Source organism: Schistocerca gregaria, chromosome 6 (genome assembly GCF_023897955.1).
Source record: "Schistocerca gregaria isolate iqSchGreg1 chromosome 6, iqSchGreg1.2, whole genome shotgun sequence".
Lineage (NCBI taxonomy): Eukaryota > Metazoa > Arthropoda > Insecta > Orthoptera > Acrididae > Schistocerca > Schistocerca gregaria.
The window spans coordinates 114,279,049-114,292,442 of record NC_064925.1 but is presented as its reverse complement, the minus strand read 5'-3'; positions in this window follow the sequence as shown (position 1 = coordinate 114,292,442).

Sequence of the window (13,394 nt, the reverse complement as noted above, 5' to 3'; positions counted from 1 at the left end):
ACGTATATATTTTGTACCAGTTGTAAATGAATAGTTGACACTGTTAAAGTTTCAAACCTCGTGTGATGGTAAGGAAGAGATTTAGGAACCAGTTTTGAACTGTAAGACATTTACAGGGGCAGATGTGGATTCTGACCACTATCTATAGGTTACGGACTGTAGATTAAAACTAAAGAAACTGAAAAAAGTGATAGTTTAAGAAGATGGGACGTGCATAGACTGAAAGAACGAGAGGTTGCAGAGAGTTTCAGAGAGGTCATTAGGGAACGATTGAGAGGAACAGGGGAAATAAATACAGTTAAGGTAGTATGGGTACCTTTGAGAGATGAAGTACTAAAGGCAGCAGAGGATCTAGTAGGTAAAAGGACGAGGGCTAGTAGAAATCCATGGGTAACAGAAGAGATACCGAATGTAACTGATCAAAGGAGAAAATATAAACATCCAGTAAATGAAGCACGCAAAAAGGAATACAAAAGTCTCAAAATGAGATCGACAGGAAGTACAAAATGGCAAAGCACGGATGACAACAGGACAAATCTAAGGGTCCAGAGGTATATGTTACTAGGGGTAAGATAGATACTGCATACAGGGAAATTACACACCTTTGAAGAAAGGAGCACCACTTGTACGAATATCAAGATCTAAGTTGGAAAACCAGTTCTAAGTAAAGAATGGAAAGCAAAAGAATGAAGGAGTATATACAGGGTCTATACAAGGGCGGTGTACTGGAGGGCAATGTCAGGGAAATGGAAGAGGTCGTAAATGAACATGATTGGGAGATACGGTACTGCGTGAAGAGTTTGACAGATCACTGAAAGACCTGAGTCGAAACAAGCCCCGGGAGTAGAAAGCATTCCTTTAGACCTACTGGTAGCCTTGGGAGAGCGAGCCCTGGCAAAAATCTACGATGTGGTGGGCAGGATGTATGAGACAGGTGAAATAACCTCAGACATCCAGAAGAATACAGTAATTCCAATCTCAAAGAAGGCAGGTGTCGACAGGTGTGAAAATTACCAAACTACCAGTTTAATAAGTCACGGATGAAAAATACTAACACGAATTCCTTACAGACGAATGGAAAAAATGGTAGAAGCCTACCTTTGGGAAGATCATTTTCGATCCTTAGAAATTTTGGAATACGTGAGGCAATACTGAGCCTACGACTTATCTTACAACACAGATTAAGGAAAGGCAAACCTACATTCCTAGCATCTGTAGACTTACAGAAAGATTTTGACAATGTTGACTGGAATACTCTCTTTCAAATTGTGAAGGCAGCAGGGTTTAATTACAGCGAGCGAAACGCCATTTACAATTTGTACAGAAACAAAGTGGCTGTTATAAGGGTCGAGGGGCATGAGAGTGAAGCAACACTTGGGAAAGGAATGAGAAAGGGTTGTAGCCCATACCTGATGTTATTCAGTCTGTATATTGAGCAAGCAGGAAAGGAAACAAAAGAAAAATTCGGAGTAGGAATTGAAATCCATGGCGACGAAATAAAAACTTTGAGGCTCACCGATGACATTGTAATTTTGTCACAGACAGCAGAGGAGCTGGAAGAGCAGTTGAACGCGGTTGACATTGTCTTGGAAGGAGGTTGTAAGATGAACATCAATAAAAGCAAAACGAGGATAATGGAATGTAGTCGAATTAAATCAGTTGTTGCTGAGGGAATTACATTAGGAAATGATTCACTTAAAGCAGTAGATGAGTTTTGCTATTTGGGGAACAAAATAACTGATGATGGTCGAAGTGGAGAGGATATAAAACGTAGAGTGGCACCGGCTAGAAAATTGTTTCTGAAGAAGAAAAATTTGATTACATCGAGTACAGATTTAAGTGTCAGGAAGTCTGTATTTTTATGGAGTATTTGTATGGAGTGTAGGCATGTGTGGATGTGAAAAATTGACGATAAGTAGTTTAGAAAAGAATAGAATAGAAGCTTTCGAAATGTGGTACTACTGAAGAATGCTGAAGACTAGATGGGTAGATCACATTACTAATGAGGAGGTATTGAACAGCGTTGGGGAGAAGAGAAATTTTTGATATAACGTGACTAGAAGAAGGGATCGGTTGGTAAGACATATTCTGAGCCAGCAAGGGATCACCGATTTAGTATTGGAGGGCAGCGTGAAGGGTGAAAGTCGTAGAGGGCGACAAAGAGATGAATACACTAAGCTGATTCAGAAGGATGTAGGTTGCAGTAGGTACTTGGAGATGAAGAAGCTTGCACAGGATAGAGTTGCATGGAGAGCGGCATCAGAGCAGTCTCTGGTCTGAAGACCATAATAACAACTACGTTCTAGTGGTATTCACTTCTCCCAAACCATGCCATCGAATAGCCACAGAGTGTAGCATGATTCACAACTAAAATCACTCGTTTCCAGTCGTCTAGTGCACAGTGATATCGCTCTTTACACAGCATCAAACGTTGCTTGACGCTGAGTAGAGAAATGTGTGGCTTATGAGGAGATCTTTGCTCACTGTACCCACTAAACTCCCCACGCATATTCATTGAGTTGCGTTGTCTTGGTATTGCTGTGCTTATTCCTTCGCGTTTCCACTTCAGAATAACATGACGAATTGCCGGCTTGGGCAGTTTGAGACGTATTTAAATGTCCTCAGTGGTTTTGTTACTTAGTTGGCTTCAGATTACAAGACCACGATTGTAGTCACTGACCTCTCCTGACGTAACCATTGTGGTGTTACGGTGTCTGTACTGACAACTCAGAGCTACGCGTCTCTTTTATACTGGCGGATGCGCCTCTCGTAGCATCTAGTGCTCATTACATAGGTGTGTCCGAACAGCTTGTTCAGATCGTGTCTCAGCTTTTTCCTGGTAGCTTGTTATTAAACAGATAATTTTGAGTTTGTAGTGACTCGTTAGTGTTTTAATATATGTTCTGAGGTTATACACAATTTCTTAAGGTTTTTCCGAGGTTTGTTTTGGGGTGGACCATATTTAGATCCCAGAAAGATGAGATTTAGATCTCTATCATCTTCTATATATTCCACTCCAATCCTATAGTGGCGCGCAGGTCAACATGTGTTTACCAATCGCCATTCGAATAATATGTGGCACATTTCTCCTCCAGGACTTATTCACGTTATACAACGGTTTTGTTTCACTAGTGCACTTGACTCGAGCGAACAAAAACTCCTTCCCGCTGGGATATTTGCCACGGTAGCTCCTATTGCCCTTACGCCTCGTATCTTCAAATGTGAAGAAAGTCAGAACATTGAAGTTGTATACATAGTGGGTTCCCTTCTTTGCTCCTGTATTGTTGCAAGGCCATCTACGATTTCATATCTGAGTCCGACTTTAATCGCGTTAGACGATCGGCTTTATTTTCCTTTTAGGCTTTCATTATTTACTCTATCGCGCTATAAATGCTCTTGTTATCATATTTCCACTTTGGAAACTATAATAGCTCCCGACCACTGCCAGAGTTTTAATTTTTTTCCCTCTGTTTCGGTTCCAAAAATATTTGGTGCTTATGTGTGGTTATTTATGTAGTACAAACACTATTCTGTTGCGGTAATGAAAATCTTTTAACTGTTGGCAACGCCAGGCAATAACATCCGCAACGAACTCTGTCATACACGAGATGTAGCAGCTGCCAGTATGGTCAACCATTAAGTGCATAAGGGATCGACGACAGTGAACATCGGGACTCGAACCCGGATATCCCATTTATCGCGAGCAGACAATTTGCCATATGGCTAGCCGAACACAACTCTCAGCCAGACCCAAACCTGCCACGGTTACTCTCATTTCCCCTACGCCTCGTATCTTCAAATGTGGAAATGTCAAAATATTGAAGTTGCATAAATACTCGTACGTCCATTGTGTATATTCCCGTAAAGGGGAGGTTTTTTACCTGAATGTCGGCTGCCCGTCGTCGGTGGATGATTACGATATTGCAGGTCATGTATCATTGCGAATAACGATGCAACGTTCTTTCGGACACTGGCCAAGCAACTTTCGAGAAAAAAAAAATAGCGTCTCGTCCTGTACGGGAATATACGAGTACATAATGGATGTACGAGTACGGATGTAGAGACGTGGTTGACGACAGATGCAAGTTTGGGTCAGACCTTGAGTCTTGTTCGGGTAACCAAATGGTAAAGCGACCGCCCGCGGCAAGCGCTAAGTCTAGGTTCGAGTTCCGATCCGCACAAATCTTTGCTGTCGTCATTCTAATATAAGCTGATGGTTGTTCATATTCGCAACTGCGAATACATTTCATGTATTTCATAACGGCTGTAGGGGCAGCAGGCCCGGTACCTTCGGACATTCGTGCATGTCCGAAGGAACATTGCATTGCAAGTAGATATAACAGAGATACTGCAATATCATATCGCAAGGCCGTCATTTGTTTTATATCCGTCAGTATACATATATAGGGTGAGTCGCCTAACATTACCGCTGGATATATTACGTAAACCACATCAAATACTGACGAATCGATTCCACAGACCGAACGTGAGGAGAGGGGCTAGTGTAATTGGTTAATACAAATCATAAAAAATGCACGGAACTATGTTTTTTAACACATAGCTAAATTTTTAAAATGGAACCCCGTTAGTTTTGTTAGCACATCTGAACATATAAACAAATACGTAATCAGTGCCGTTTGTTGCATTGTAAAATGTTAATTACATCCGGAGATATTGTGACCCAAAGTTGAGACTTGAGTACCATTCCTCCGCTGTTCGATCGTGTGTATCGGAGAGCACCGAATTATCTAGGGATCCAAAGGGAACGGTGATGGACCTTAGGTACAGAAGAGACCTGGAACAACACATTACGTCACGTGCTAACACCTTTTTATTGGTCTTTTTCACTGACGCATATGTACATTACCATGAGGGGTGAGGTACACGTACACACGTGGTTTCCGTTTTCAATTACGGAGTGGAATAGAGTGTGTCCCGACATGTCAGGCCAATAGATGTTCAATATGGTGGCCTTCATTTGCTGCACACAATTGCCATCTCTAGCGTAATGAATGCCGTATACGCCGCAGTGCATCTGGCGCAATGCCGCCGCAGGCTGCCACAATACGTTGATTCATATCCTCCGGCACATCACGGAACACATTCTCCTTTAACGTACCCCACAGAAAAAGTCCAGAGGTGTAAGTTCAGGAGAACGGCCTGGCCAATTTATGCGTCCTCCACGTCTTATGAAACGCCCGTCGAACATCCTGTCAAGGGTCAGCCTATTGTTAATTGCGGATTGTGCAGGTGCACCATCATGCTGGTACCAAATACGTCGAAGCGTTTCCAGTGGGACATTTTCGAGCAACATTGGCAGATCATTCTGTAGAAACGCGATGTATGTTGCAGCTGTTTGGGCCCCTGCAATGAAGTGAGGACCAATGAGGTGCTCGCCAATGATTCCGCACCATATTTACAGTCCACGGTCGCTGTCGCTCTACCTGTCTGAGACAGCGAGGATTGTCCACGGGCCAGTAATGCATGTTCCGTAGATTGACTGCTCCGTGGTTTGTGAAACCCGCTTCATCGGTAAACAGATAGAACTGCAACGCATTTTCTGTTAATGCCCATTGACAGAAATGCACTCGATGATTATTGTCATCACCATGTAGTTGCTGATGTAGCGCCACATGAACAGGATAAAAGCGGTGACGATGCAGTATGCGTATGACACTACTTTGACTCAGTCCACCGGCTCTCGCAGTGTCCTGTGTACTCATGTGTGGGTTCATGGCAACAACAGCTAACACACCAACTGCACCCGCTTCTCCTGTGACGGGCCTGTTACGGACCCGTTTGCGTGCTACGACCATACCTGTTGCATACAGTTGGCAGTAGATGTTTTGCAATGTGCGGCACGTTGGATGCTCTCTGTCCGGGTACCATTCTGCAATCACCCTGAAGGCTTCAGCTGTATTTCGACGACACTTGCCATAGATGAGTATCATCTTCGCCTCTTCAGAGTTCGAATACACCATGGTCACAGTTCCTACAACACTACACGTCTGGAAACACGGTGTACTACAGTTGGTCTGCGTGCGGAGACGAATGCAGAACAACAATAGCAGCAAGCGCTACATGTGGACACTACGACAGCTAGACCAAACCACAGCAGTGCACTACAGCCACACTCTTAAAAACGGTCGTCATCGTAAACATGTCCCTGCAGATGCTGCTCTCCGACCGTGGCCCGTGTTTGTTAGAACACGCAACTGAACGTAAGACTTTTTAAGCGTCAACTTTAGGTTACAATATCTCCGGATGTAATTAACATTTTACAATGCAACAAACGGCACTGATTATGTATTTGTTTATATGTTCAGATGTGCTAGCAAAACTAACGGGGTTCCATTTAAAAAAAAAAACGTAGGTTTGTGTTAAAAAATATACTTCCGTACATTTTTGTATGGTTTGTATTATATATATATATATATATATATATATATATATATATATATATATATATATATATATATATATGTGTGTGTGTGTGTGTGTGTGTGTGTGTGTTCATTTTAAAGCAATTTCAATTTATTACATCACTAAATTGTGACTCCTAGTAACAAAGGTGTTCCTTTGCTTTCTTTTGGGTTTCCTGTTCTTGCTAAACACTTAGCTCGAACCAGACATATTTAATTAAAACCAATCATTGAAACAAAATCTCTGTAGCCAGTATATCTCTATGGAGTAGATGAGGCATTTCCTTGGCGTATGTGAGAAGAGCGTTTCTTGGTGATGACACCATCGCTCCTAGGTACTGCTTAATTACCCGAAATTAATGTTGGTTTAGATATTGTAGCACATATTGTGAATCATTTCCAAACGAAAACAACGGTAGCTCATTAGAGAGCGTATTAGTTGGTACTGTAAGGTAACATTGCTGGTGACCATGTGTGGTTGCGCTCTTCATCATGTACGACTTATGGCTTGTAATATATTCAAAGGCTTTTTCTGTTTTCACAACAATATGATTATCGTGTTTCCTCTGTTATAGTCTGCTGTTTGGTATTTTTGCGTAAAGTAAATCACAGAGAATTTTGACGTTTCACTTTCCTGTGGGATAGTGTTCTAGCTTTGGTTATCCTGTTATTAGACATACATTGGACGCGGTCTCTCTAGTTCATGTGGTATTTTACCTCGCTTTTATTAGTTCATTTACTTATCTGTCTTCTGTTCGGTACAAGTTACTTCTGTTGACTTTAAACTAATTTATCGATGAGCTACAGTGTTGAAATTTCCAGTACAGGTCAAAGTGGATAACAAAGCATAATTAACTGGCTTTCTTATCTGGTGAGTGGTGCAGAGGACTTTTCTTGTTCCAGTAAGGAACGGCTCGCGGGAAGAACGATTGCCAGTAACACTCCACGTGAGCTCGAATCTATCTACTTTCCACCTTCACAGACTTTCTGCGAGATTACGTAGGAAGAAGCAATGCATTGGCAGAGTCGGGTGAAGGTAAACTACAGTAGGCCTGAAGTTAACGATATGTATGTATTGTAATCCCACCAGAATGTTTCAAATTCATGGAAAAATTTCACACAAGGAAGACTATAAGAAAGGAAACTATTATTCGAATAAAATGATTTTTAGTACTACTCGTTTTTAAAGAAGACTAAAAACTATAAGATAATTTGTTCTGTTCCCATAAATATTCCTAAAACACATATAGATAGTTTTAAAAATTTGCGAATGTGAATTGTTGATAGCCATGAAAACATTTGTACAACTTAAAGCGCGGTGTATGCAGTACATAACTGACGTTTCAACATTCCACATTCTTACTGTGATACTACTTACTAATTGCTGCATGACTAGTTCACCTCCTTACTATTATTGTTCCTTGCCCCATCCCTCCTCCACAATTTTTGCTTTGAATCTTCAAAGATAAGTATTTATAGAACCTACAGGACTATCTGATGGGGGTTAGAAAGCTGTATGGGGCTGGGAGGAATTATACTATACGTTTAGTCTGGTTTAAAAATTTGATATATTAAAAATTCAGTAATCTTTAAATCATATTTAGATTTATAGTAGTCATGAGTTGTATATTTAGTTCTCGTCTGATTCTAAATAAAGCCACATTCTCAACGTACTGTCCCGCACTACATTCCAAGTGACCCCCGCCTATAAAGAAAGAGGCGAACTTCGAGACTGATAATTCAATTTGCGTAGTTAATGTAATATTAAGATCCAATATATATATAGTTAACGCTCACCGGCCACTTGACCAACTTGTTCTTCTGTGCGAATGCACAAAAAGTGAACGAACTCTTACGGGAATCGGCAACGCGCAGCGAGGAATGAGTATAATGGGAAGGCGGGCATTTGGAATGTAGTGCGGGACAGTACGTTGAGATGTGGCTTTCGCGGGAGGCATGCTAGAGATAAATCCGTGGAGTCGCACTATCCTCTGTGTCCTCGTTGGCTCAGATGGATGCCGGCACGGTAACTCAGCGTGTTTGGTCAGAGGGTTAGCTGCCCTCTGTAATAAAAAAACTGAGTTAATGGATCAACGACGAACTGGAACGCGTGACTTGCGACGTCCACCACGAGCAGCTGCAACGAACCAAAAACGAACACGATGAGATTAAAAGAAAAAGGATGGATAGAGCGTCTGCCGTGTAAGCAGGAGCTTCAGGGCTCGAGTCCCGGTCGGGGCACACATTTTCATCTGTACCCGTTGACGTATGTCAACGCCTGTAAGCAGCTAAGGGTGTTCATTTCATTTAAGTAAGCAATGTTAAATTATTATCTTGTTTTGTACGATAAGTTTTAATGTACTTTGTGTGGTGCGTGGTTGCACATGAATGTCTAAATCTGGCCAATTTGACTCCTACATCATCTGCCTTGGGCAAATTTAAAATTATGTCATAGACATTTAAACTCTTTTACTTGTCCAATTATTTGGACATCTATGACAATTTTGGCTCTTATGGGGTCAAGCCCTTGATATGCCATCATTCTTGTTTTGGTTGTCGATGTTCGTGTTTGGCATTTAGTGGCAGAACGACTCAGCGTACGTTCTGCAGATTGACTCTTTTCTTCAGTGTTTACTGTTATGAGCAAACAGCGTCACGAAATGGAAATTATCACTTCTCAGTATGTTGTTTAGTATAATCAACCAGTTATATAAGATGTCGTTAATACAAGCATTGAAAACCCTCAGGGATGATGAGCAGCTGGTCGAACTCGTTGATTAATATCGGCAGATTCTGTACCACTCCTTACAATACATATACTTATTTTATTGTTTTTGTATAGTAACTGATTTGTCGTAATCGAATGTGTTGGAACTCCCACATCCTTTAGTTATTCTCACAGCACTTTCGGCTTCACACTGTCAAGCGCCCTTTCATAATCAATAAAAACATAATAAGCAGACGACCTAAATTCTCTTCTTTTTTCGGTTACTTGTATGAAAATAAAAAAGAATCTGAACATGGGAGTTTTATTCATGGCATAATTTGGTTACAAGAATTTCATACTCACTTTCAGCAGCGCACACAATGAAATATTATTTTAACTTCACGCACTGGGAACTCCCCTTAGAAAAATTTAAAAATGATAGTGATGGAAAACCTCTTACGTTATTTGATTTTCAAACAGCTGAGCAAAACTGAACGTGCTCAGGCATTTCTCTCTTTACTTATTCTGATCATCAATAAACTGATACACAATATTTTTAGCGCAACGCAATATGACTTTCAATAATCCCCACAAAAGAATACCGAGCGAGGTGGCGCAGTGGTTAGCACACTGGACTCGTATTCGGGAGGACGACGGTTCAATCCCGTCTCCAGCCATCCTGATTTAGGTTTTCCGTGATTTCCCTAAATCGTTTCAGGCAAATGCCGGGATGGTTCCCCTGAAAGGGCACGGCCGATTTCCTTCCCAATCGTTCCCTAACCCGAGCTTGCGCTCCGTCTCTAATGACCTCGTTGTCGACGGGACGTTAAACACTAACCACCATCACCACCACCACCACAAAAGAATGGCCCTGACTAACAATAACCTATACCTTTCAGGAATCACTTACCTCACAAAAATCTTCGTTGCTCGAACTAATGCAATGCAGAAAGCGCCAATACAGCCAGCAAAATAAAAGATTCTAACTATATATCAGTTCATGATATCCAGTATTACAAATTTACTCTTTCTGATGGACGCAAGTCCAGATCGTCCGATTTAAGAATTCTGCCATCTCTCTCCCCACATCCACCACTGCTTGCGGCTCACCTCCAACTGCGCAACGCTTTGCACAGTTCACACCCAACTGCCCAGCACTACAATAGCAAATATTCCAACAACGCCTACCAGCCACAGACTGCACACAGCACAGCCAGTGATTTTCATACAGAGCGCTACGTGGCGTTACCAATATAAAAATCTAAACAGCCTACTTACAACCTTTGTGCTTAACAAACTTTTGTTAGACTTTCATCGTCTTCTAACAGCATAGCGTTCGAGACAGGTCACGTTAGGTTTGGAGGGTGGGAGACAGGAATCTCACGGCTGGCGACCGTAACAGGACAAAGACTGCACTTGGTTGTCAGTTCAGGTCACGAAACTACTTGATTGCTGCGCTGAAGCGCGCTCAAAGCTTAGTAACCCCACAACTTATTACTGAGTGCAGAAATGTTGATTTACTTGTAGTTCCAACTCACAGTGAGGTTATTATATTGATCATAAATCGTTTGACACATCGAGATGTTGGATGGAAGCAAAGGTCTTCGTGAGTCATGGTTTTTTTTTCCATATCAGTCACTCTGACAGGGTTGGAACGTTTAATCCAGAAACAGATGAGATCACAGTACTGTACGATTGGCTGAAAATGCACTACCAAGTTCTCCCCTACGTCCGGACGAAGCTGGGTAGCCAGCAACGTGTAAGCGGGTCGAGAGACGCTCAGCTATAGAAGGCCACCGCGATGTGCGGCCTTCATCCCTCTCGACAGGAAATCGCCGGAAATCCCACGTCGGTGCGGATGTGCGCTCTTCTGTCCCTGAATAGCAGGGAGGCGAGCCCGCGTGGCACTCGCGTGCGGCATATATCTCCCCCACAGCAGGCAGTCGCGTTCGATCGCGGACGCGAGGGTGGAGTCCTGTCGCCGCACGTATGCTAATAATTCACCTTTCGGCCGGCGAGCCACCAATCACGGTTAATGGTGACTCCGCGGCCAGAGCGAGCGAAGGCCGACCGCCTCTGTAGCGTACTGCGTGCGCTCTGTGCTTACCCGAGCGACTGCCGCGGCGCGACAAAATTAGCAAACAAGCGTGATGCACGGCTCTGCCGCGCCGATTTATTGCGCTCCGCCGAGCGTCGTTCTTTGATGGTATTGGCTGCGAGAGCGGAATGAGTGCAGTAATTGATACATTGCTGTTACTGGATCGGCGACGATAGAGCTGTACCAGTCTTTCGCCTCTTCGATTTTAATGCTGCAGTTTTCTGGTTAACCACTGATCCTGCGGGGAGAAACTAAGCGACAAACTACTCTACGTGCTAATGTTCGTCAAAAGGTTCTATGTTATGTGTTGTGACCACGAGAAACTACTTTCTTCTGGGCGTTATTATGGCTTCTTTGATTGCTATGGGAGAAAGTTCATCACACTAGAACACATGAAATACCCCGACGGAATAGAAAAATCATAACACCAAGGAAGAGTTGTGCAACATAAATGAAGGTTGGTAGGAGCCTTTCTAAATTTGAAAAGATGTCTATTCCAATTTCGCACTAGTCGCGTAGGAACTTGGCTAGGAGCACCAATATGAGAATGGAAATCAGATTTGCTTCATATGCACCCTATAACTGTCGTGAATTGTAGTTACCTTTGAGATGTTAATCATGAATGTCTTTGTGGCGGCAAAGATGCGATTGGCACCACAGTGATAAAACGATCTGTTACAAATCGGATACTTTAAGACCTGAACGAAGATGAAATAAGTGTAAGGAGAGGAATGAGAGAAGCGTTCAATGACTTTGGAGGTAAAACTTGGTCAGCCGAGGTGAGTGAAAGCTTCAAGAGGTTTTGGTCGTACGTAAAATCAGTAAGTTTGTCAGAATCACCCATTAAGTCGCTCAACGACCATACTGGCAGCGGTACTGAAGATGAAAGAGAGGAGGCTGAAATACTTAGGCCTTCGGCCAGCCACTGTGGCCGAGTGGTTCTAGTCGCTTCAGTCCGGAACCGCGCTGCTGCTGCTGCTGTCACAGGTTCGAATCCTGCCTCGGGCATGGATGTGTGTGCTGTCCTTAGGCTAGTTAGGTTTAAGTAGTTCTAAGTTTACGGGACTGATGACCTCAGATGTTAAGTTCCATAGTGCTTGGAGCCATCTGAGTTCGGTCTTCCAAAATAGTTTCACCGCGAAAGATCGTAACACAGTCCCTCCTTTCAACCGTTGTACGAACGTCAATTGACAGATATTGATATATCCGATCGCAGAGTAGAAAAACAGCTACAGTCGCTTAGTATTGGAAAGACATGAAGATCAGATGAGATATCTAAAAGATTCTACAAAGATGATGCGAAAGAACTTGCTCCCATTCTAGCAGTAATTTATCATAGATCGCTTCAGCAATGAAGAGTATGTAGCGACTGGAAGAAAGCGGAGGTTATTCCTGTTTTTAACAAGGGCCGTAGGACAGATGCACACAGCTATAGACCTATATCATTGACTTGAATCTGTTGCAGAATTATGGTACCTCTTCAGTGCCCAAGAATTAAGGAGTTAGCGGAGAAGGAAAATATACTCTCTAAATTTCAACATGTATTCCGCAAATAGAGAGCCTGGGAAACTCAGCTCGCTTTTTTATCTATGAAAGCGACAGGGCCGTAGTCAAGGGTTCTTAGGTCTATTCGTGTTCTTTGACTTCAGGAGGGTATTTGATACCGTCCCGCATTGCCGTTTACCGAGTATAGGAGCAGATGTGCTATTGGATTCGAAACTTTCCTGCGGACAGAAATCAACATGTCATTCTTAATGGAACAAAATCGATAGACGGAAAGGTAATCTCCGGTGTACACCAAGGAAGTGTTAGAGTGCCGTTAGTGCTTGAAATACACAATGTATTCGGACACCTGGCTGAAAATGACTTACAAGTTCGAAGCGCCCACCAGCGGTAATGCTAGAATTCAATATGGTGTTGGGCCACCTTCAGCCTTGATACCAGCTTGCACTCTCTCAGGCATACATTCAATCAGGTGGTGGAAGATTTCTTGGGGAAAGGCAGCCCATTATTCACGGAGTACTGCACTGAGGAGAGGTACTGATGTCGGTCGGTAAGACCCAGCACCAAATCGGCGTTCCAAAACAAATCAAATGTATTCTATAGCACTCAGGTCAGGACCTTGTGTAGGCCAGTCCACTAAAGGCACATTATTGTTCGTGTAACC